Genomic DNA, 27,801 nt, shown 5'->3' on the forward strand with positions numbered 1-27,801 from the left:
ATATAGAAAACAGCGTTATTACACTACTGTCGATATGTGCAGATTGTCGGAGGTCATGGCGGATAGCAACGGCGACTCGTAAGCCCCGCCTAATCTGGACGCTGATTGATCAGTCGGATATCGAACAGTTAGTTTGACTCACAGGCTGCGCCATGTTAATTTGTTGATACAATGAACTTTGATATTTTATGAAGCTCAGAATGTAAACTTCATGAATATGATGTTTCTGATGTCACAGGTTTTATAATTAGCATAGAAAACAAAAACATATCGTCGTAAATCTGTAGGTATCGGGTTTTTTTATCGACAATATTGCCACAAAATCAGATATATTTTGTGGATAAAATCTCAGTTTAAAAATGACAATGGTCGAATTAGTTTTGTCTATCTATATTTCCCCAGAATCGTCACTATTCTATTAACCATGAGTAATTGTTGACTTTTGAAAATTACCCTGATGCAAAACAATTATGATCATTTGATTTGGGCCGTAAAATGCTTTAGCCACATCTCGAACTTAAACGTATTATTGTAGATCCCAGTGTTTTTGGATTGGACGATGATTCAATAAAAACCGTTAATCATGAGCAAGCAAACTTAAATATCAGAAGAGTATCACGAGACAAAGGCGTCCATCTGATTGGCCGAAATATATAAGATATTTGTAAAAAAAAAATGTTATGCATATTGTATGCAGTGCGCATGCCTAGAACATTACAGATAACCACGCCTCTACCAAAACATCTTGGCAGTTGTAATATAATAAAGCATAGTTTATCAAGTATCGAATGGAGTCAGTCCCTGTCTCAAAACATAACACTTAAATGGAATATATTCTCCCGACAAAAACATAGGTCAATTCACATTTCGGGACACCTCGGTTATAGACTATATAACTTTTGTCTTGAGAAATGCCAAAATATCTTAATACTTTCGAATATTTGTGATGTTGACAGACTTTTTTCTGACGGGGGCAAATTACTACACACAACATGTTAATTTAAGCTGCCAATCTCCAAAATGGCAAAATGTTAAAACGCAATTAGGGTTTCTAATGATTATTGATACAAACAGTCTGAAAGATATAATTAGTTTGGTCGCAATCGTTCATTTACATAAAAATCCCTGAGTTAACATACAATGATAAAATATTAAACTCCCCTTTTACCGAAAGTAAAATAAAATATGATAATGAATTCCAATGATGGTAAAGCATCTAGCTTATCAGACGAAATATGTAATGAATACATTCAACACTTACTCTTACCTTTATATACTAAACTTTTCAACCTGATATTTGATTCTGGAGTAGTATTCGAACATTGGACAACTGGCTACTAGATCCCGCAAGCTACCGCCTATTCACTATATTAAGTTATCTTTAGTTATATAACGCAGTCCTAAACGTGCGACTCACAAAGTTTAGTGTTCAGCACCAAGTCATCGATAACAAAGCTGGATTTACTACTACCGATCATGTATTTGCGTTGAATTATTTGATAACCTTATTCGTTGAGTACAGGATTGTTAAAATTCAGTATAAACAAATCAGCCCTCTACATCTAGGTCGAGCCAACGAGAAATTCGAGCCAAGCGAGTTCGAGCCAACAAGGAATTCGAGCCAACGAGGAATTCGAGCCAACGAAGAATTCGAGCCAACAAGGAATTCGAGCCAACGAGGAATTCGAGCCAACGAGAAATTCGAGCCAAGGGGGTTCGACTATATTGACTTCATAATCAAAGAAACAACAGCGAACGTTCAAATACTTACCGAACACATTCTGATTTTCAAAAATACTTTTTTGAAAGTGAGTGTGCATTATGGAAACTTAAAGTTAATACCGCAAAAACCAAAGTTATTGTTTTGGGATTGTGTCATCAAGGTCGAGCATATGCAGTTGGAGCCTTACTTTAAATTGATCCCCTCAAGAAAAAGCCATATCCCTTTGTAGACTAAGAACTATGAACATACAATTTCCATTGAAATAGGTCGCTTGAATAATACTCATTATGAAGAAAGATATTGTACTTTATGTGACTAAAGAGATTTGGAAGATCGTTTCCACTTCCTCCTCGTATGTAGCTACTTTAATGAACAACACTAAAAGTACATTAATGAATAATTTCGTACGCATCCAGATATAGACTTCGACGAATTTCTAATTGGCCACCATATAAACTATGATGCAATGCGACATATTTAATCAAAAATCAAAATTTTGGTCATTTTTGTATTCTTCACACCAATGTATTAATTTACACAAAGAAAACACGTATTCATATACAAAATCATCCATACGGAACGATAGATACGAAAATAGCCTATGCGCCCGAGTTCCTCGTGCACGGCATGGTAGTTGTAGTATATGGTAAGAATGTATTCTTCGTCGATTGTCTTTTATGAAAAAAGTTAAATATGGCGTGAATGAGCATTGCAGAACGCGCTCAATCCGTTGGAATAATTCGTTATAAAAGTTGAAATATGTGTTATTAATTGTTGTTAAGTGCAAAATATTGACAGAAACATGTTTTTTTAAAATTAATTTGTAGGTGATTCTTATTTACGTAAAAACAGTCGTAAACAATTACAAGGATGGTCAACCATTTAATACCTGTGTCATATCGGACTGTCCCATCATACTATAAAATCCATTGTGTCTTATTAACTTTCATCTTTGAATCAACTTTAAGTTGATTTTATTATTGTTCATGTTGCACGGCTTTTCAATAGGCGACATTTCAGTATTGAAACTCTTTGGGCGAAATTCGTACAAACCGGAAGTGTTGCAGATCTCCGACGACGCCCCAAAAGAAGAGTGGCGACTCCCCAACAGGACATTCAAATTGTCAATGATCACCTTCAGGATCGTTTTATCACGGCAGGGGCAATCCATCACAGACAGTGCGCAATCGCCTGATGGCCGTCGCCTTGCGGTGCCGTCGCCCCCCTGCGGGTACTGATTTTTACCGCAAGGCACAGACAGGCAAGCTTATTGTGGGCCAGGTGACATATGCGATTTACAAGGGCGGAATGGGCCAATGTTTTATTTGTTGATGAGAAACGCATCACACTACGTGGGAATGACAGACGTGCTCGCGCATATCGCCGTCGGGATGAGCGGTACAATGAGAACTGTCTGGTAGTATTGGGGTGGGTCCATTATGCTTTAAGCTGGAGTTTCCATGCACACGAAAACTCCGATTGTACCCATTCATGGAAACATGAGCGTGATGAGGTTTCAAAATGACGTCATTCGGCCGGTTCTTCTACCTCATATCTGTTCCAATGTTGGCACAGTATAACGCACCATGTCACGCGGCTAGAAGCACACAAGTAATAGCGAACAACGTACGAACACTCAAATGGCCTGCAAAAAGTCCGGATTTAAATCCGATCGAGCACGTGTGAGACCTTTTGAAGCGCAAGGTGCGTGCCCAGCCGCTGCAACCAGACCCCAGGGTGCTCACTCGTGTTATTTATCAAATTTGGGCAGCCATTGCGCAACAGTATCTTCACATTATATCAATGCTGACAAGGTGCCTTGCTGTAATTGCTGCAGCAGGTGGACATACAAAGTATCAAAAGAAAATCAAATACGACGTGATTTAATATTGCATTTTTGTTTTAAAGCTGCACTCTCACAGATTTACCGCTTTTAAATTTTGTTTTATTTTTGTCTTGGAATGAGCAAATTTATGCGTAAATATCTGCAAACCAATGATGAAAGGTTTAAGAATCAAAGCACTGAAAGTGCTGATGGACGGTGACATTATTCGGTCTGCTGCAAGTATATAACTAAGTCCTTTCTCTTATAAACACAGAAAATCATCGGAACCTAATCTTGAATATAGAAGCATAATTTGAACACTTGTGAGGACAATTAGACAATACTTCAAACCAAATATCTAAGCTTGATATTTATTTTCCAAACATAATTATTCATCTTAATGCTGTAGCTTTGAAAAGTTGATGAAAAGGTCACCTGGCAATATCATCGTTAATGTTTGTTTGCAGAACTACTTCAAAGTCAAAATTTCATTCCAGTTGCATAACAAATACGCCAAAAGGGCACAATCAAGATAACTGAAGCATAACATTAACAGATGTTTTTTTAAAACAGTATACATGGTCCAAAGTTCAATGTTGTAAACAAAATTAAAAACGTAGGCCTTAGCTGAAGCAACTGTGCACAAGATGATCAATTTGCAAGAAAAACAATTGTCGAAAACTGACATAAACTTGGTATTAATGTGTTTACTAACTGAAGTACCACATAGTTTACAATTTATTTTAGCTAAGCAGTGATTTTGTATTTTTCCATTAAAATATTACTGAGTACGAAGGTATATAGCTTAAATATACCACCCGTTTGGAGTAAGCCTTTGTAGCACAGTGGATACAACACTTGACTGCTATTTTTTACATTTTGGTCCTTTCTCTATAATTATGATTCAAAGCTTAACACATTCTATTAAATAATTGTCCTGAGTTGCGTTACAGGAAAAAAAATGGTGCCAATCTGGTGTACAGTAACCCGAGAACAACAATGATGAATTGTTTTCCAAACATAGCAACATTTTATTGCAGAGGCCACAAAAATAAAAAAGTAAGTGAAAATGTCACATTCATGGTTAGCCAAACACAACATTTATAATTATTCTTAAAGCAGTACATTTTATGAAAGAGGGTCAAAAGGTCACAGTAAAGAAGATCTGAGGACAACATTGATAATTGTGTTGCAAAACTTACTGAACTTTCGTTGCAGTACCTTAGAATAGAAAAGATGGTCAAACGGTAATTATCAAGGTTATCCAAGTACAATATTGATATTTGTTTTAAAAGTTATACACATGGTCTAAATTTCTTTGCTGTTGCTTCAAAACTAGAATGTATGTCAAAAATCATATTCTATGTCATCAAAGCACAACATTGCTTTTTGTTTTGAAAACTGTACTAAAAAACTTTCATTGAAGTAGCTTAAAAATAGGAAAGTATGTCGAAAGGACAACGTTATCAAAGCACAATTTTGATTTTTGATTTCGAATCAATGGTCTTAATTTCATGGCTGAAGCTTCAAATTTTAATGTGTGTCAAAAGGCCACAATCTAGCTCATCAAAAGACAACATTAAATATTGTTTTCAAAACTGTCTAAAATGCTATAGCTCTAAAAAATAATTAGGTCAAAAAGGTCCCAGTCAGGGTGATCCGAGATCGACATATATAAATATATGTTTGTTTTCAAAACAGTACAGATGTCAAGTTTTCATTAATGTAGCTTTAAAAAACATATTCAACAACTTCAGAAAATGTGTAAATAACTTAGCCTTTGTCGATCATACTAACATATTTCCTTGACGAGTTGTATAATACAGTCTATTTATATGATGACGAGTCTTAGTATCTTTTTATCAAAATATTCTTTAAGTAAAGACAGCAAAAACAACTTACCTGTTTTACTTCTCTAGTAAACAAGAGCTGTCACAGAGACTGCGCGCTCGACTATTACGCCGCTGTTCAGTGTAAGGATTAAAAAGTTTTGGCGAAACATGGATCACTGTAAAATTAGATTAGATTTCAATACAATACATTATGTATGTGTTGAGATATTAACATAAATGTGGTTACATGGAAAATTTTAAGTCCAATACTTGAAACTTTAACCAGTATTTCTAAGTTGCATAATAAAGGGGCAAAAATGATAAAAAATAAAAATATATAAGAGTTATCTTTCCTGATTATTTAAGAAGGTTGAATAGTTGGGAGCCTGTGTATAAAGTTTCAATGCAATACATGATGTATTTGAATTTATATGTCAAATAATAAAGCAAAACCTTAACCAGAATTTTTAAGTCGAATAATAAAGGGTCATTATTTGCATTAAATGCAAACTAGAGTTATCTAACTTGGTTAATTAGGAAGGTTGGATGGTTGAGTACCATTGTATAAAATCTTAATGCAATACATCAAGCAGTTGCTGAGATATTAACATATGTGTGCTTACATGCAAAACCTTAACCAGAATTTCAAAGTCAAATAATAAAGGCCCATTTTTTGCATTAAATTCAAATAAGTGTTATCTAACTTCATTAATTTAGTAGGTTAGATTGTTGGGAATACATATCTAAAGTTTCAATGCAACACATGATGTATTTGCTGAGATATTGAGAGGTGCTTACATGCAGAACCTTAACCAAGGTGTGACGCCGACGCTTGGGTGAGTAGTATAGCTCTCCATATTCTTCGAATAGTCGAGCTAAAAACAGGATACATGTACCATTAAAGCGATGCTATTCTCTGCACTACAAGCAAGCATTGCAAAAATTTGTATTAGGAAAAATTTCAAACCAAAGAATCATACGATCATTTTTACACTGTTTGTAAGAAGAATACATATAAAGGTGATATCAAGTACAGCAGAAAGGAATAACAACAAAAAACTAAACTCTTTTTAATTGTGACATCATAATGGTCACCGGTAAGATGAAGTCATAGATTACTATGTGTTCATGATGTCATTTCCTATTTAAACCAATATAGTACCCCATTCAGTACCCAACGTGATTGAAAGTTTTTATCAGGAGATAAGATAAATATCACATTTTCTTCTTAAGAATTGATTGGAAATTTAATTTTACATTTTTTCATCACAATGAATACAAAATGACAAATTGTCATTTGAAATTAAAAACATTCTTGTCTATGAATTTGTTTAAAAACATGTGGAAGGATACTATAAGTTCCATGGTCAGTAGGAAGCCCGCGATATGGGATATTCAATGTAAAGGAAACCATATTGCGGTGGAGTGAAGCTCGAACCTAAATATGGATTCTTGCCCACCAGATTTCCAATACTACTAACCCCGTAATGTAAGTATAACGTTGACAACCTGTTACCCTGTTTACATGTTTTATTTATTCATTGAAATATTCATCAAATCCGAATAAAGACGCCATTTTGGTGTAATTTAAATTTGGAAAATGGAAAAATGTGGTGTCACCGCGTGACCTGTCCTTGACCAACAGCGGTGTTTCATAAATATTGGAGTCGTGATATTTTTTTTTACTAATAGAAATAGACCAATGTTATATTGATATCCCCATGTGTATTTAGGAGAGAAAAAATATGTGATGGCTGTATTTAACTGGATATAAAGTGTACAAGTAAGTAAAAAAAAAAACACGAAAAAAAAATCTTGTTGAATAAACATTATTCAGAATGGGTGGAGTGATTGATGATAATGAGCCCTTCTTAATCATTAAGCTAGTTACTTTAGGTCATTTAATTGACTTAGAAAACAACCTCATTGTCTAATTCATTGTCGACGTAAAATCTTATGCAGGGATTGTGCATCAGGTGAGTGACAGTAGGCTGAGGAAAAACCAAACTTGAAGAATGAAATTGTTAATGATTAAGGATAGCACTTCATGTATGCCTATCTGAAATTTCATTTGCTTAATTGTAGGTTTATTCTATTTTTGTTGTTAAAGCTGCACTCACACAGATTGAAAGTATTGACAACTTCTTTATTTTTTGTCTTCGAACGAGCCATTTTTTGCGAAAATCCATGGAAACCAGTAATATAAGACTGCTGACAAAAAATCAGATCATAGATTCTTATACTTAAGTTCAAAAATTGATGTCTTATGCATTTTTTCTTTAACCGTTAGTATCAGTTTAAGCCATCAAGCATCAATTTTTGAACATAAATATGAAAATCTAAGATCTGATATTGTGTCAGATATCTTATTATTGGTTTGCACATATTTACGCAATAATTTGCTCTTTCCAAAACAAAAATAAAAGAAGCTGTTAAAATAGTCAATCTGTGGGAGTGCAGCTTTAAGGGCTCATTATTTCTTAGTCTAAACAAGTTGATGTTCAAATTAAGAGTCTTCTTATCCATAAACATCTATTAAAAGAAGTTTTTAAAAAAGAGGGTGTTTTGAAAATATCAAAATTGAATTAAGGAAAAGAATTTCATATTTGTCAGGTTTGAACTGACATTTCCAAATGCTTTACCCTTTGGAACAGGCCATGCGGTAACTAAGAAATATGTCAAGTCCAAGATATACGCATTAGCACAAAATTAACCAAGCACAATTTTGATCACAATTCACACACTGTGCAAACATGTCAAAACATGGCCATGTTAAAATTGCAAAATTTCCTTCTGATTGAAAAAAAAATCACAGGCTGTCAGACTAAATTACTGACACTCCTTTACTATAAAAGTTCATGCTGTCTTCAGAAATAAATTGAAATACCGAATAAGGGTAATGTAACATTCTGCCAAAGGGGTAAGTGCATTCAAAGTATGTGGATGTCCTGGATTAAATATGCAAATTAACATACCAGGTCTCTGTTTGGAGGGAGAATATATGTATATAAAAGGGTTATGCATGATTTTCTCTGAAGGGATCTGTTGGTCTTAAAATTTCAGTAATATGGCTTGTTTTTATTGATCTTTTTTAGACATACATGTTTGATGCTTGATAGGCATACCAATGAGAATGATTTGTCCAAAATTGCAACAGAACAATTTCAGGGGCGTAGCCAGCTTTACACACTTACGCACATGCGTAACATCAATTTAAAAAATGAAAAAAAAATTGTCAAACATGGCATCAAAGTCGAGGGTTATGTTTTGACATCAGAATAAAACCTTAAAGGGAAGATCAGCTATAGAAAGCATTGTTTCTCTGTGCTAGATAGCTAACACAGCTGCTAATTTTCCGTGGGGAGCAGCCCCCCCCCCCTTAACCTCCTACGGTTACAGGGATTCCCCATCCCATAGCCTCTCACATTTAGTACTGCCTGGCTATGCCCTTGAATTTAATTAATTGCCAAAAAATGTCAAAATCCTGTCTACATTCTAGTATTTTTATTTTTTCATTGAGTAAGACCCTTTTGGGCTATTTTAACACTGTAAATATCCGTAAAGCTATATACATGTATACAATATTGATATCCCCAGCATGCACAATTAAGTTATGCATTATCTTTTACCATTGTTAATTTTAACATACAAAAAAAATACTGTAATTTACACTTACCTGAAAAATGTGTAGTCAATGATAGAGAATAATGAGTGGCAGATTTCAAATCAAGGCATTTAAGGCTCACCAGGGGCTTAGCACCACCCAGATAATACAGAAAGGCTAGCTCCGTGTCCTAATGCCAGGATCATTTATAATAGTAACTTTATCTTGTTGAAAAGTTTAATACTTGACTAGTCCAAATAAACAGCAACTTCAGAGTCTTTGACAAGTTTTGTTTTGGCGAGTCTTCATGTCCACATCCAACTTTTTCTCCTAGCCAAGAATGACATTTCAAGCACTAAGTTTATTTAGTTCAAATAATTGTACATTGAATGATTTTTTACCATTTTTGATATGGCACGTCACGTAGTGAACACATCTATAATTTTCGACTTAATGTATATTGAGCTTCAAGATGACGCGCATCAGCTGGATAGTTCCAAAATGGCAATGCTATGTTGACAGAAGCTGATCGGAATTTAAGTGTTTAATGAAACACTTGTGTAATTATACACACTTGTGTGATTAAACAATGATATTGGCTCAAGATAATTATGTGAAACGTTCGTGTTTCTATTTTGCAATGCAGTGTTTAATATTGAAGTGTTGTTACAGTTGAAGAAAATATTTTACTATGGTATGAATCAGATCAACATGGCATAAAGGGAACCAAATTATGCACTGGTCAGTCAACCCCCCCCCCCCCCCCCCCGATCTTGGGAATAGCGGGGACTTGGGACTTTCAGTACAGCCAACATCGGCTAAATTCCATGCCATGCGGAGACAAACAGTTGGTAAAATCCCCACCAAAGTCCCTGCACCCCGGGGACTCTAGGTAAGGCCAATTACCCGCTACTGTATATTTAATACAAGACAAAACCACCGCATTCACCCGGCAATGCGGGGCCACCTGAAAAGCATAAACACGGCCCATTTCACCGGCTATTCTCCGTATATCCCCGGACCTGGGGTGGCCGTGGTTATAATTGACTGGTGCATTAATATCACAATTTTAAAGAAAATCTGAAATACCCTACTGTACTGTGATATATATGTTTTATGCAGAAAGATGACAACTGTGACGCAGATGCAAGTTGTTTCGAGTTATTATCATTATTTTTCACATCAATATTTGCAACAATTATTAACATCTACTAATGGCACGAAGCAAAACGACGTCATTGTTTTTTTTGGATTATCACTAAGTTTGTATTTCCGTGTTTTACTGCAACTTACTTTTAGTAGTGGGTGACCTTTCACCAGATGTATTTCAGTCATTAATTGTATTGCGTTAAATTCAGCCAATATGACTACAAGGTGATGATGTTATTCAATTAATTATTTTTAATTCTCCTTTTTAGCACTAACAATCCATTGTAAAACTGGATCGAGTGTGATGCCTTAAATCCCATTTGACATCGGAAATTCCACGGACATGTGTTGGTTCGTCCGCCATCTTGGATAAACCGGTGTGGCATGAAATTCTTAACTTAGTTCTACAATTAACATTTACATCATATGATAAAATTTTCTTCTAATAGCATATCAAAAAGGATATATCATTGCAATCACAAAATGAATGAGTAGACACTCTATATTAATGTGTAAAATGTAATAAATAATGTTCGTAACGGATATTCCCAAATTATTTCGTGTTAAAACACTGTTCATATTTCGGCCTTGATATGTTTCTATTAGGAATAAGATATGTCTACTCCTTTAATATAACAGGTACTTACCTTGCAAGTGCAGCTCCGGCATCATATGATAATCCACTATATGCACACGATTTACAAACAAATTTGAAGTTTTTGGCACTCCAAGACGTGAGGTCTTGCTCGGACAATTCAGAGCATTTAGCATGAACCCAATTAGAACAATGTATGCATTGATCACTACTACAGTCAACAGCACATATAGCACAAGGGAACTCATCCATTATTAATGATTTCAGGGTGAAAAGTTCTATTAATTTGGACTTCTTTAATACTTAGAGCAATATTTTACCTTTTTACTCGCGATTGTTATTTATGAATCTTCAAATGAGGCCGTCAATTTCTGTGAAAATCACCCGCAATGATAAATGTACACGTACTGCGGTCCTTTAATGCGTAATTATTATGGTATTTACTCAACACGTGTCACAGAGCCGAAAAGGGTTTACCCAAATTAACACACTTCCAATTATACCAAACTGTCCCCCCAAAAACGTGCCGCTACTTTGTGGGGTGTCATATACCGGGTGATAATTATGTTGTTTTAAACATCGCCTGATTTGGTGTGGTCTGGTTAATATTGTCCATAAGTAAGCTAATTTACCTGAATATGAGAATTTCGCTGTTTAAAAACTTCTTTTTCAATTTTCATATAAAACAATATTATAATTTGAAAGCCCTAAACTATACTGTTGATCTAAGTTGTTTAAAAGAAAATAATTTTAGCGACATTTTCGACCTATTTCAAAGGCAATGTTTCAAATATATTCCAAATACTTTTAAATGCTGTTTATTGATCTACTTTCAAATGCTGTTTATTGATCTAACATTTCCATAAGAATATAAATGCTATTATTTGAATCCAAATTCATAATTATTTCCATAATACAACAACTAATAAGTTAATTTTACCTGCGTTAAATCGTCTTTCGGTTGGCGAAGGGAGACAACTATTTCACTGACATATTGTCTTTATTCAATTGACCAATAAGTAAATATTTTCATTATCTTTTTCATTTTTATGAGTGTGTTTTAGTTATATGAATATTATGAGATCATCATTAATTGGAATAATTGTTTATTTTGGAAGCTTTTATCTGTCTTTCGGTTGGCGAGTTGGCACGCGGAATTCGATCTCGAACACTGAAATTTCAACTGCCTATTACATCATTATATTTTAATATTTTTCTATAAAAATTTGGTTTGGTTATGTATTTGTATAAAATTAATATAAAAAACAATAAAATAAATGCATTAGAAGGCGTCTTTCGGTAACTTTCATGCGTTTTTCGGTAATTTTATCCGTCTTTCGGTAAATAATCGTATTTCGGTAAGTCCATTAACCGACTATATAATAAATACATGAGTTCACAGTCGCCAAATTTGATTCCCTTCTAAGACGAAAATTGAGTTCACGTGCGAACGTTCTACGGGCGGACATGTCTATGCATACACCAGAGTACTCAGGCGTACCTATGCACACACCAGAACACCCGGACATATCTGTGCATGCTCCAAAACGCCCGGACATACCTATGCACACTCCAGAACGCCCGGACGTACCTATGCATACTCCAAAACGCCCGGACATACCTATGCACACTCCAGAACGCCCAGACATACCTATATGCACACTCTAAAACACCCGGACATACCTGTGCATACTCCAAAACGCAAGGGCGTACCTATGCACTCTCCAGAACGCCAAGGCGTATGTATACTCCAGATCGAGTGCCTTGACGTACCTATTCATACTCAAGAACGCCAGGGCTTACCTATGCACACTCCAGAACGCCCGGATGTAACTATGCATACTCCAAAACGCAAGGGCGTACCTATGCTTTCTCCAGGGTACCCGGACATACCTATGTATACTTCCGAGTGCCCGGGCGTACCTATGCATACCCAAGAAGGCCAGGGCGTACCTATGCATACAACAGAGTGCCCGGGCGTACATCTGCATATCCTGAACGACTGTGCCTACCAGTGCATACTCAAAAGCACCTATGCACACTCCAGAACACCCGAGCGTACCTATGCATACTCCAGAACAACCGGGCGTACCTATGCATACTCCAGAACAACCGGGCGTACCTATGCATACACCAGATGCCTTGGTATACCTATGCATACCCCGGAACAACCGGTCGTACCTATGCATACTCCAGAACAACCGGGCGTACCTATGCACACTCTAGAACAACCGGGCGTACCTATGCATACTCGAGAACAGCCGAACGTACTTATGCATACTCTAGAACAGCCGAACGTACCTATGCACACTCGAGAACATCACAGCGTACCTATGCATATTCCGGAACACCCGAGCGTACCTATGCATACTCCAGAACACCCGGGCGTACTTATGCATACCCCAGGGTACCCGGGCGTACCTATCTATACTACATAGTGCCCGGGCGAACCTAGGCATACTCTAGAACACACGGGCGTACCTATGCATACTCCAGAACACCCGGACGTACCTATACAAGCTCCAGAGTGCCCGGATGTACCTATGCACACGCAAGAACGCCCAGGCGTACATACTCTAGAGTGCCCGGATATACCTATGCATACTCCAGAGTACCGGGGTGTACCTATGCACTGGCCAGAACGCCCGGGCGTAATTATGAATACTCCAGAGTACCTGGGTGTACCTATGCACTGGCCAGAACAACCGGGCGTACTTATGCATACTCCAGAACGCCCGGGCGTACCTATTTATACTCCAGAGTGCCCGAGCGTACCTATCCATACTCAAAAACCCGGGCGTACCTATACATACGATAGAGTGCCCGGGCGTACCTATACATACTTTAGAGTGCCCGGGCGTACCTATACATACTTCAGAGTGCCCGGGCTCTGGAGTATGCTTAGGTACGCCTGGGCGATCTGGAGTATGGATTTGTACGCTCGGGTACTCCAAATCGATCAGATCTTCCAAAACGATAAGGTTATAAGTCAGGAGAATTTAACACCATGATTCTGACTAGAACAGTCCCAAGACCTTAGCCTCATTGATCATATTAAGAATACAACCTACATTTTAAGCCAGTGAAATTGCAGATAGACAATCGTTAAGTACTAAACTTAATCATTAAGAATTTCACCTTTCGAGGGTGTTTAAAAGTCCGACAATCCCTGTGTCATACTTTGCGTTGTCAATGTATCAGCCAATGAGGCCGTATTCTAATTCAGTTAGATGACCTAAAGTAATAACTTAATGAATAAGAACGGGTGGAGTGAGCGTACCTTATGCCCTCTAACTATTACTTAGAGCCTTGTGTTTAATTAACGACTGCTTCGTTACTTTCGCAAGATCACGTTGTATAAAAGCAAGGGTGTGATTTTGCAATTCCATAAAGCGCGTTACCACACTGTCAACATAGTTTAAATTACCTAAACACTTTACAAAACCCTGGCCTAGTTCTCGTCAGAATAATGTAAGGGTTATTTAAAATTTTCTAAACAATAGTACCAATTAAGTTTTGTTTTCGAGTTTTGCATTGTCATTAAAAGAACAAAAAAGAAACTATAAACTTACCTAATTATGCAGTTTCCGCTTATTTCAGCAGTCCACAAATTTAAGCACCGTTTGTCTAACTGCCAGCCAGCTATGGTAGCCTCCGAAGATCAGAGACACCCGGGCATGTTAAATAGTAAGCGGTAGATTGCATGGCTCGTTGAACAACCTCGTTTCCAAAGACGATCTTGTGTGCAAACAGGCGACGTTTGTCCTTGACACAGATGAAGATCACGTTCTGTTATAATGTTTGTAACAATGCAGACACAAATTCTTAAATAAACACTAACACAGCTAAATCACAAATGCGTTGATATCAACAGTTTTCTTAAGGTAATCGATATTCTGTGTCCGCTTACATCTCAATCAAAAGTTAAGTTTTTTGGAAGGCTACGGTGGCATAGAGGTGACATCCGTAGCACTCAATTTACTAACTTGTGGCCACAATTTACTATGTTGTGGTCACAATATAAACAAAGTGTTGCGGATGTCATCTCTGTGTCACCATAGAAATGTACTAAATGCGATTTCTACGTCACTTTGTACAAAAAATAGATATAATTTAAGGTAAGCAAGAAAAAAACGTTTCTGAGTCGGCTGGAAAAATCCGAGCCTCGAATACACTGCGTGGCCGGTACGCGTTTGCGGTCAAAATTTTCCATTTAAAGTGGAAATCAAGTTAAGGTAAGTAAGTAAGTGGCTCATGGGAATTTGAGGCAAGGCAGGAATATAACTTTAAAACATATAAATATATCATGATAATAGTCAGATCGCGTGCAAGCTTAAAAAGGTGTGCAAAATATGATATAAACCAAACAAGGCTTGATTTTATCTTCATTTTGCCATTTTGTTAAGCTGATAGCTGTTAAATTTAGACAAACAAAACTCGGTATTTTGTTTAACTATAACATATCCTTATCTATAAAACAGGATTGTCTGAAAGATTGCTCAATTGAATATGTTTTTCGTTGTTTTGCATTTAAACATCCCATTGTGTCGTCTATTCACATAATGATTTAGCAAAGCAACCACATTATCTATAATTAACATTCCATGAAAGCCGTCACAAAGAGGTATAGTCTTATTGTTTAAGTGCATATTAAGGTCTTCCTGAAGTCTCACATGAACATTTAAAGAATCTAAAATATTAGAAAATGCAATGCATATCTAACTTGAATCTAAACCACTTTTTAACTTATTCAGTAAAGCACATGTGTTAAAACAAAATCTGAACTTTTTAATTATTCTAACATCCATTTTTGTCGAGCGGTGCGGTGACCGAGACAGAGTTGTCAAAATAGCGCGGTTCCGTGTATATGCATGTGCCATGCGTCAGTTCGGTAAGCGAGACATAGTTGTCACAATGCCAGTGCCATGTATATGTGTGTGCGGTGAGCGAGACAAAGTTTCATAATGGCGGTTCCGTGTATATGCGTGTTCCATACGTCAGTGCGGTAAGCGATTCATAGTTGTCACAATGGCGGTTCTGTGTATATGCGTGTGCCGTGCATTTGTGTGATAAGCGAGACATAGTTGTCACAATGTCGGTTCCATGTATATGCGTGTGCCGTGTGTCAGTGCGGTGAGAAAGACATAGTTGTCACAATGTCGGTTTCGTGTATATGCGTGTACCGTGCGGCAGTGGGGTGAGCGAGACATAGTTTACACAATGTCGGTTCCGGGTATATGTGTGTTCCGCGCGTCAGTGCGGGAAGCGAGACATGATCGCCACAATGTCGGTTCCGTGTAAATGTGTATTCCGTGCGTCAGTGCGGTTAGCGAGCATGGCTGACACAATGCCGGTTTCATGTTTATGCGTGTGCCGTGCGTCCTGCCGGTTCCGTGTATATGCGTGTGCCGTGCATCAGTGCAGTGAGAGAGACATAGTTGTCACAATGGCGGTTCCATGTATATGCGTGTGCCGTGTGTCTATGCGGTAAGAGAGACATAGTTGTCACAATGTCGGTTTCGTGTATATGCGTGTGCCGTGTGGCAGTGGGGTGAGCGAGACATAGTTGTCACAATGCCGGTTCCGTGTATATGCGTGTGCCATGCGTCAGTGCGGTGAGCGAGACATAGATGTAACAATGTCGGTACCGGGTAAATGTGTGTTCCGTGCATCAGTGCGGTCCACGATACATAGTTGTCACAATGTCGGTTCCATGTATATGTGTGTTCCGTGCATCAGTGCAGAAAACGAGAAGTAGTTGTCACAATGGCGGTTCCGTATATATGTGTGCCGTGAGCGAGACATAGTTGTCACAATGGCGGCTCCGAGTATATGCGTGTGCGGTGAGCGAGACATAATTGTCAATATAGCGGTTCCGTGTTTATGTGTGTGCTGTGAGCGAGACATAATTGTCACAATGGCGGTTCCATGTATATGTGTCAGCCGTGCGCCAGTGCGGTAAGCGAGACATAGTTGTCAAAATGGCGGTTCCGTGTATAAGCGTGTGCGGTAAGATAGACAATAGTTGTCATTATGGCGGTTCCATGTATATGTGTGCGGTTATCGAGACATTGTTGTCACAATGGCGGTTCCGTGTATATGTGTGTGCGGTAAGCGAGACATAGTTGTCACATTGGCGGTTCCGTGTATATGTGTGTGCGGTAAGCGAGACATAGTTGTCACAATGGCGGTTCCATGTATATGTGTGAGCGGTAAGCGAGACATAGTTGTCACAATGGCGGTTCCGTGTATATGTGTGAGCGGTAAGCGAGACATAGTTGTCACATTGGCGGTTCCATATATATGTGTGTGTGCGGTAAGCGAGACATAGTTGTCATAATGACGGCTCCGTGTATATGTGTGTGCTGTAAGCGAGACATAGTTGTAACAATGGCAGTTCCATGTATATGTGTGTACGGTAAGCGAGACATATTTGTCACAATGGCGGTTCCATGTATATGTGTGTGCGGTAAGCGAGACATAGTTGTCACATTGGCGGTTCCATATATATGTGTGTGCGGTAAACGAGACATAGTTGTCACATTGGCGCTTCCATTTATAAGTGTGTGCTGTTAGCGAGACATAGTTGTCATAATGGCGGCTCCGTACATATGTGTGCCGTGAGCGAGACATAGTTGTCACATTGGCGGCTCCGAGTATATGCGTGTGCGGTGAGCGAGACATAGTTGTCAATAAAGCGGTTCCGTGTTTATGTGTGTGCAGTGAGCGAGACATAGTTGTCACAATGGCGGTTACATGTATATGCGTGTGCCGTGCGTCAGTGCGGCGAGAGAGACATAGTTGTCACAATGCCGGTTCCGTGTATATGGGTGTACCGTGCGTCAGTGCGGTGAGCGAGAGGTAGTTGTCACAATGCCGGTTCCGTGTATATGGGTGTACCGTGCGTCAGTGCGGTGAGCGAGACATATATGTTACAATGCCGGTTCCGTGTATATGTGTGTACCGTGCGTCAGTGCGGTGAGCGAGACATAGTTGTTACAATGGCTGTTCCGTGTATACGCGTGTGCCCTGCGTCAGTGCGGTAGCGAGACATAGTTGTCACAATGCCGGTTCCGTGTATATGAGTATACCGTGCGTCAGTGTTGTGGGAGAGACATAGTTGTCACAATGCCGGTTCCGTGTATATGCGTGTAGCGTGCGTCAGTGCGAGACATAGTTGTCACAATGAAACATAACTTGAACAATTTTAGAGGGGTGCGCGTGCCCATGTGAAAAGCCTCTAGTTCACGACCAGGTTATTAACCAAATGCGATAGCTGGATCTATGACTGACGTATCTTCGCGTATATATGCACTTAAGACCAAAGTCTGCACATGATTTTCAAGTCCAAAATACTAAAATCATTAAAATTGAAGTGGTAGGGGTGTACGCTTCTTAATACCATACAAATGTACTTTAAATTTGTCACGATTTGATCAATATTTTAACTGTTCGAAATAAACGTTAAAAGAGTAAACGATACAAGTCAGATAAAAATAAGTTTGATGCTGGATAATTTTATTTACATGCTGATTCAATTTATGTACAGTTTGGTGACTAGAGGTACCTTTTTCGAATATCGCTTTATGATGCAGCTGAATAGATTCAAGACATTCATGTGTTAACATTACTGTGTAAACGTTCCGAGACAAACATTAAAAAAGTTGTTAAAACGTTCAATCTGTGAGAGTGCAGCTTTATCAACTCTCTTGTGTATATACCCATGACCTGAAACATAGTTACTGTGCATTATGACTTGTATACTTAGAGCACATGCAGCATCTTAAAATACATGACTTTGTGTATTGAGATGCAAACGTACAAACTATTTTATAATTTGTCATCAGTGTTGTTATTGCCAACTAAGATCGTAAATCATTTGTGATAACTTGTTTGTTCGATGACTTATTTATTTCTTTATATAATATTGAAATGTAGTCAGGGTCAGTTTTCAACGTTGAAAAATGACACATGGGTCCGTTTTTACGGAGTCAAAATCAATGTTACATTGGAATCCAAGTCAACAAAATATGACAATGACAAAGATTTAACAAAGAGCATGCGCTTATTAACACCCGATCGCTTACAGATAGTATAACGTTTCTTTCCTGTTTTTCAAGTAACAAAACAATAACTATTCACATTGAAATATGAGTGGAATGTTTCACTGCATAGCCGTATACCGCCGGCTTTGCCAAAGGTAAAAAATAGTTTTAGGTACAATTGCATTGAAGTGCGTACATACACACTTTCGAGAAAACCGTGTTCAAAAAGAAAGGTTTTCGAGGGAAATAACTTCTATCTCATTCTTCTCGTGATGATTTATTCTTACAAGCAATGGCGATACATGAAAATCTCCTAGTTGAGGGCAAACTGCCCTGGTTTTCTTGTTTACAAGTTTCCAAAAATATGGCATGTACAATAATATCATATTGTATTGACGCATTTAGAGAAGCGTGAAAAATCCCCGGCCTAATGTACAATTTCCCTGGTTTTCTGAAAAAAAATCCCCTGGGGAGGTCTTCAAAATACGTTTTAAAAACTAAAAATAGTACAACGAAAGATCGTTTTAATAACAAAAACAAGTGTTCATCACAATTATACCGATACAGTACCGTGAAACGTAACCTCAAAAAGTCATGACAACTCAAAAAACCGTACACATGGGTGATATATATTTTTATAGTATTTTCTGTAGACTTTGAAGTTCCTTGACTTATGTAATATCATGTTAATCAGCAGAAATGTGTGCGTAGTTCAGGTTATTTTAATCGATGTATACAGAACTTTCACTACATAGTACATCTTTTGAGTAAACAATTCTGTCCAAAAATGAAGAAGACATGTACATGTAACATAAATATGCATTGACAAAATCTCAAATATCATATACTACCCATTCAGCCATTTATATGCTACCCATTCAGCCATTTTTCTTAAATAAAATTTCTTTATCATTGAAACAAGCATTTTGTGATTATTTCATAAGATATGCTTATAATCGTTGTTTGACCCTTTAACACCTGAAAGTATGTTATATCTGATCGTAATACAATGTGTGGTTTTCCTTATGGGCTCGTCATTGTATATATATATAGTACCCTTTATGTCTTATCTTATATATCAATAGTATGATTGTTCTGCTTTTGAAGAATTTGAGGAAAATAAAATTTGGTCTAATATTTTCTTTATACTTTACCTGGTTTAAATTTTGATCTATTGTTGAATAATTTGCATGGGCAAATACTTCAGTTTAGTTGATTGCGCTTTTGACAGTTAATGGCCATTTATCAGCCAAAAACATAATTTGAGCTCTCTGAAAACAACGTGTGTGTTGAGTTTTAGATTACTGTTTTTCTACTTGGGTACTTTATTTCGAGATTTCTTATTTTCATCGACAGAAAAGACACATACAATCTTTTCCTGAAAAAATGGTCAAAAACATAGAGTACGATTAGCGAGAGAAAAGTTTGTTGGTAACAATAAATATGGATAGCCTCATATAGAAATTAGCCACTCGTCAATACTGAAAATTATCAAATAATATAAATATTAATAGCCCCATAGAAAGAAGTCCCTCGTCCAGAATGAAAATTATCCAAATTATATAAACATGGATAGCCACATATAGAAATTAGTCCCTAGAACCGAATGAAAATTATCCAAATTATATAAACATGGATAGCCACATATAGAAAATAATCCCTAGAACCGAATGAAAATTGTCGAATTATATAAACATGGATAGCCTCATATAAAAAATAGTCCCTAGAACCGAATGAAATTATTCAATTTTATGAATATGGATAGCCTCATATAAATTAGCCCCTCGTCCAGAATGAATGGTTTAAGCCATAAAACATTAATTTTCGAACGGAAATATGAAAATCTATGATCAACTATTTTGTCAAATCTTATATCATTGGTTTGTAGATATTTACGCAAAAAGTTGCTCTTTCCAAGACCAAAAATAAAAAAGTTGTAAAAATGGTATATCTGTGAGAGTGCAGCTTTAAGAGACAACTTAGTAATGGAAATTGTTCATAATTGTTTGTAATGAATCCCGAAACAATGACCAGTCGAAACGGGAGGGCTGCTAATTTAAAACGCTTGAAACAGTAAGCTCATGATTAAAGAACATTGTTCATTGGGTTACTTGTTTTAATTGTGACCCATGGATATAAATGATTTCAAATTGGGGGTCAAATTTCGGCATAGTGATAAACATTAATTAGAGAAAAAAATACTTCCTAAAGTATCATATTGGCATCAAAAACAATAGGGGTCATCTACTTGTCAATATCAACAAACTACCAAGTTTGAGGACACTATGCTTGACCATTCATCAGTTATTGATTGGACATGTTTTTGTCACAGGCAGAAATGGTTATTTGAAAGTAACAAAGGGCCATAACTCTACTATACATAATTATATAGATTTTGACGCGTTTGACATGCATCATTCCCATTCCTGTATATTACCTTATGGAAAGTGATACCCATCAGTATTAAGATATGGCTCATGGTGGAAATTTTCCTTAAAGAAATAGCCATTATCAAGTTCCAAATGGCCATAAATCTGCTATACATTAGTGGAATGTAAAAGCTCTTAACACATAATTTACCTTATCAAATATACATTCATTCAAAGTTTCAACAATTTTTTACTATCAAGTACTAAGATATGGCTCTGGACAAAAACAAGTGTTATAGGCGAACGAACAGGGGGGAGGAGGGACGGACAGACAACACTGAAAGAATATCCATCTGCTTTTGGTGGGGATAGAAGAACTGATAGAAACTTACATTGTATTGTTAAAATAAATTCCAACTTTCCAATTGTATTTGTACTGTTCACTCTTGTATTAAGTTCTAATACTGTTTCATGTTACATTGTATCATACTATGTTTATAAACATTTAATAAAACTGAGGGTTATGGAAGATACTGGTGTCTCTGTTCATACTTTATGCTATTCTATGCCTGTCCATGTCAGTGGAAAACCTACGATGATTTTAGAAAAGAATAAACACCGGAATTGATCTAGAAATATTTACTGAACATCCAAAACGAACATTCACAAACTTTGACACAATGTTATAATTAAGCACTCATGTTACCAAATCTCTTAAAATAATGGCCTAAGGCTCAAATATTCTAGATCTGGGTGCAACAATATCTCATCAATGCAATAAACCTCCATTTAATGAATTGTTGACTGATTTATGTTTTGTCTCTTTGAAACTCAATCTCAATTTTATGGAAATTCACTATAACTGTAGCAACAATGCAGCATGCAGTTGACAAACTGTGGAAAACTGTACACAAATTTTAAAGCTACATTAGCTTTTGATGAATACAACAAGTATGACATAATGTTGTGGTTACTGAGCAAATATCCAAAATTTCCTGTCAGTTTTATACTTGCACGTGTATTTACCTACAAAGTGAAACACTAATCCTGGAAAGACCTAAGTTGTATTATCATTATATGATTATATAGATTCTGAGACAAAAAAAAGAAGAAATAAGGTCGAAACTGTCAATTTGTGAGAGTGCAGCTTTAAAGGTCACATTAATACCCATGGCTATATATAACAGTGTGTGCACAGTGGTCAGTCAAACAAATAGGTGGCTGTTGTGCTATTTATTTCCCACCTGTTAATCAAGGCATCAGACTAAATTTATATGAATAATAAAATTACTTTTTTTTGCATATTGTTGCTTGCTAGGTACAGATCAAACTGAGTCCAGATTTTTCTTAACTAATGTGAATAAGTATGTATAAAAAGTTCTTTCACAGTATGTATCTTTTAAATATTTATTATTCATTATTGTCTTGAAAATGATTACTTGTTTGCATCACGAGATTTTTAAGAATCCTTTCCCCCCTCTAACAAATATTGGACTGATCCATATCATAAATATGTCAACTACATCTTCACTTCACGCAAACATATGTTTAAAGTTCAAAGACAGAATCTTGAAAACTTAAGTCTAAGTAGTTTGGTTTGCGCACAAACTTTTTGCACTTTTGCACAGACCACCTGCAAGACCGACCGACTTGATGACTGTTTATGGTATCATATCGTTTTGAAACTCCAATCACTTCAGTTTATCGTCATTGCTGCTTTTTTCCTCTGTTATTCTAACGAAAGTGTTTTGTGTTCATTAAAAAGTTTTGTTCTTGTTTTTCAATACTGCTCTATTCTGCTGAATCCCTGCAGGGAGTGGGTCTTGTCCATATCCAGGAAATCATCCATGCGTTCTTTACCTTAAAATACAAAAATGATTTAAAACAAGAAAGGCATCACTTATGTCATAATTTCTTGCAATGATTTACCATAACTGTTCTATCCTATTAAAGAGGCTGTACTCCCTATGATGAAATAGCGAAAAAAAAAGAAAATTGTCAAAAACTGACATAAACTTGGTATCGGTGTGTACAATGCATTGAAACCGGTAACTAAAGTACCACATTGTTTACAATTAATTTGTTTTTACAGTTTTTTCCCATTCCCTACGCGTGATTGGCTAGTCGATGTTATACAAGATACAATAATCTTTATTTAAAGTCGGGTATGTGTTAACAAGAAACATTAGCTCAATGAGCTATTTTCCAACATGAATAACAAACATACATAACATATCAAATAACAGTAACAATGAGCTTGTGACCTGGAAATAAAAGTACGTATGTTAAAATGAACACATATTGGAGCATGCATACAAATACAAATAGGAAAATAGGATTAGAGCATCGTGAACAGTGATAACACCAACAAGTTTTCCTGGCTGTGCAGCCAGTCCACACGCGCACGGTTCCACTAGTTGATATACCACTGTAAAATGGTTAGTTGTTTCAACAGTATAGCTTAAGGGGTAATCATATACATTGAAGAAGCAAAATTGTAAGTAGCAAAATATACAAGGGAATAGCAGCTTTGTACATCGACCTGTAGTTTGTAAAACAAAACAAAAAACAACTTATACTTAATCTAACATGATAGGAAAAATACTTTGCAAGTATTGCTTCAAGGAGGTATGATATGTATCATGCATACATGCCATATCCCCCGGAGGGGGGAAAAATCCCCAGGAATTTCTACCCATCCCCCGGTCTCCCGGAGGGAGATGAAAATCCCCCGGAATTAAAAAAAAGTGTGTTTAAAATTACGCAAATTTATCACAGGGTTTAATTATATATGCCTGTTTACAGTTATAATGCCCTCCTGTCCTGAAGCTTAATTGGATTATCAACTGATGGTGTGTTTTAACAACACCTATTGGGTGACACTTAATAAATCAGCAGGGCACATTTCATGCATTGTTTTGATTGAAACTGACAGAATTCATGAATCATGCTATTTTGATATTACACCTATCACTGTAAGAGAATGTTAATTGAAAAAATTGAAAAAGTAAAGTCTTAACACCTAAACAAAATACTTGCCGAAAGAAAAACACAAGTAGTTTTATGTGTTCGACAGATGTTATATAAATTTGAACAACCACAATTAGATATTAGCCCATGTAATTTAATTAAAAAGTTGTTATTTTAGTCAAAGAAGTCCGCTGAAATCTTTTCTGGTATTTGAATCCCATAATCTTGTCCAGTGGGTGTAAGCCAACCCACTGAAAACAAAACTCCTTTTCCGTTAAGACAAAGGATAAAAGATATTCAGTGCAACAATTTATAGTTCTCAATTTCTTCTATTTTTTAAAGCAAAAAGGTATTAATTACACATTGAACATTTACAAGAGGGACCTGTCCAGGTGCGGATCAGCCTTCTTAATTCCAGGTAGTTTTGGGAGACCCTTATTTCCTTTGGGAGGCTGTTCCATACCTGACTGGCCTCAAAGCGGAAAGAGTTTTTTCCATATTTAGTTGTTCTTACTGATGGAACGCCTACACAGTTTTCGTATCTCAGATTAAAATTACATTTCTTAAAAGTAACAAGGTTTTGAACATATTCTGGTGAGATACCATATAGACATTTGTAAGTTTCAATAGCAATGTATCTTACCCTACTCAAATGTAATGTTGGCAATTGAACTCTATGAAGAACATTTTCGTAAGTTGAGGTTTAATCATTAAAATCAATTTTTTAAGCTCTCTGTGTTGAATCTTTTCCTTTTTCTGTTTAGGTTTTGCTACAAAAATGCCAAACGACAGGACAGTAGTTGAAATTGGATCTGATAAAAGATTTAAAGATAATAAGCTTAGTATTGGTTGTCAAAAACTTGCTTAGTTTTTGAAGAATATTCAATTACTTAGCAGCTTTTTTGCACATTTTAGAAATCTGGGCATCAAAATTTAATAAACTATCTACCTCAACACCTAAAAGTTTCACTTGCTCTTCACAAACAATGGTGTGATAAAGTACATTGAATTGTTTTATTTCTTTAACTGACCTTGAGCCAACTGAAATTGCCTGAAATTTGTCAGGGTTAGCCTGCATTTGATTGGAAGTAAACCAGTCTATCAAAATGTTACTTTCTTCTTTACCATGTGATATTACGAAGTTAGGTATATAGCTTAAATATTCCAACCGTTTAGGGTAAGCCTTCGTAGCACAGTGGATACAACACTGGACTGCAATTTTGGCGACCGGTTCGAACTCAGTCTCCAACTCTATTTTTTTTAACATTTTTTTTTTTTGCAATTATGATATCAAAGAGTAAAACATTTCATTAAATAATTTTCCTGAGATTCGTTACAGAAAAAAATAATTTTGGTGCCAATCTGGTGTACAGTCCCTTTAAGATTATATGTGAAAGGCTCATGATCAAGAATCCTTTTATCTACTTACAGGATGATCATACTTCTTTTTCCAAAATCCCAATGATATTTCATCGATATAAAACAAAATTTAAAAACAATAGTGAAAAAGGCATATCGGGAATAGTGATTGTTACGAATAGTATAGCTGTCATTGCAGAATTTAGAATTGCAAGTCATGTGACATTCATGGGAAAATAAGTGATATAGTGTCCCAAAGAGAATGAAAAAAAAACTTTTGGGGAAAACTGCATGATTTTATGGGGAAAACTGCCTGATTTTTAAGATACACAAAAAGAGGGGGAGGCACTTAATAACAACCCATGCTAAAGAAGCAAAACATCCCTGTTTTCACATCTTTGGGTTGCTAATTGTTGTAAAATCTAACTTTAAAAGTGAACATCCGGAATCTTAAGACAATTAATGGAACCAATGAGCGAATATAGGTCAGTAAATAATTTAGCTTTGCATTCAGAGTTGAAGAATAAAAGATTAAAGAACCATCTTACTGCTATATTTTTTTTACCTGTCACAGAACAGTCAGTTAAATTTGAGTCCTCCACCATGTCGAAGCAGCAACACTTGGTTGGCATTCTGTAAAATAGTGATTGTCCCAATACACATAATAATGGTTCCTTAATTTGTAGCTAGTCTCCAAAGGTGTCGCAGTTGTGATTTCATTGAAAGACTCAGTTTTGCTCAAATCAAGTATGAACTTAAAGCTAGTTCATAGATATCCTGAAGCCCAGATTTATTGCTTACCTGAAGTTCGTAGGGCTACAATTGAAAGCTTTATGTAGACTGCAGGGATTGTCCGAAGGAGCCTTTTGTCTGTGAGGGGAATGGTGGCTAAGGTGACTGGTGGTACCACTCTGCATTTCTTATCCACACACAACACAGTGTATCTGAAAATGACAGAGAATGGCCATGCACTTATGTAAGCTATGCTGGAAATACGCCTCTCTACACAGACGGTTTTAAGTGTACCAAATGACATTTCAACACAGAAATTGTGAGGCCTCCAATACAGCAGTACTGACAACAATGCCGAAACATGCATATCTGTCATGGAGCTGTGCTGGTTCTGTGGCATCAAAACCACTGCAACTAGGCAATTCACTAGAAATATCTTTTCAGGAAAAAGAAACAACTATTACTGGGCAGCCTTTGTCACCCAATGAACAGCTAGAGCATCTAGTTACTTGATAGTAGCCTCATAAAGATCTAAAATTAACAAAAAGTGTATCAGAAAGTTGTCAAATACTGAATAAAGTGTAAGCCGACGGAGACACAATTTAATGCCCAACAGTCATTGAGTTATTGTCTCACACTAATTCACTTTAACAAACTCACACTTAATCAATCAATCAATCAATCAATCAATCAATCCAATCAATCAATCAATCAATCAATCAATCAATCAATCAATCAATCAATCAATCAATCAATCAGTCAATTAATCAATCAATCAATCAATGCACAACCCCCTGGAAAGCTATGACACCCTTTGGAAGAGATGAATCTAGCGGTCCGGTAGACGGTTGCTGACTGAACTTTAATGTCCCAAACAGCAAATGCAATTAGAAAAACATGTTTTCAATCCAATATAGAGTTTCCCATTAAAACAAAGCCTTAAGTATTGAGTACAACTTAACATTCAGCCTGTTGGCTGGGGTAACATATCTAAATCCCCAAATGGATGATCAGTGACCAGGGATGATAACAGAGCCAAGTTGCCAATCCTGAAAATATCTGCGTGGGGTTCAGCTTTCTGTATTTCAGGAATTCTAATACCCTTTTTTGCCTTAGAATAGTGTTCAAGGAGTACACCTTTCGGTTTGGTAGATATAATTATGTTCAACAGGAGACATCCACAATCAGAACAATTATCAGGAATCTTAGCAGTGAAGTTTAACACCTTTGTCTTTGAACAAAGTTAAATTTACTCTTTTTTTTACCTGAAGTCACAGGCATTAGACATGTACCTGACATTTTGGTTCAGTTGTCCACTTCCCATAAAACTCAACTGGCTATGATCAAATGCCTGTGTATGAACAGTCTACACAGTGGGATGTTTGATTTATAATAATGAACAACATATCAATTATCATGCTTGCAAATGTTTATTGTAAAAGTGGTATTTATTCCATTTTTATGTATCATTAGACTATTTATTCCATTTTCTGCACATTTGACGAGAATATAATGTTATTAATTATTATATTTTTTATTCCAAGTAATATCCAAACGGGACTTAAATGCTTTGGCAGCGTAGCCGTTGTGGACATGGT

At 36.5% G+C, this 27,801-nt stretch overlaps 1 protein-coding gene and 1 pseudogene across 2 annotated transcripts in view; both read right to left on the reverse strand.

Annotated features, from left to right (window-relative positions):
- The window catches only part of LOC128211200 (uncharacterized), a 39,432-nt gene extending 24,466 nt beyond the window's left edge, over positions 1-14,966 (reverse strand). Inside the window, exon 1 of one of the 2 annotated variants that reach the window (XM_052915700.1) lies at positions 14,301-14,966. The gene's annotated coding sequence lies outside the window, so the exon portion shown is untranslated. Of the gene's footprint in view, positions 1-5,450; positions 5,474-14,300 lie in introns of those variants that run through there. The other variant, XM_052915737.1, reaches the window with a different exon arrangement.
- A 6,800-nt stretch (positions 14,967-21,766) lies between these two features.
- LOC128215517 (transmembrane protein 209-like) overlaps positions 21,767-27,801 on the reverse strand; it is a 36,571-nt pseudogene continuing 30,536 nt past the window's right edge.

This window comes from Mya arenaria, chromosome 2 (genome assembly GCF_026914265.1).
Source record: "Mya arenaria isolate MELC-2E11 chromosome 2, ASM2691426v1".
NCBI lineage: Eukaryota > Metazoa > Mollusca > Bivalvia > Myida > Myidae > Mya > Mya arenaria.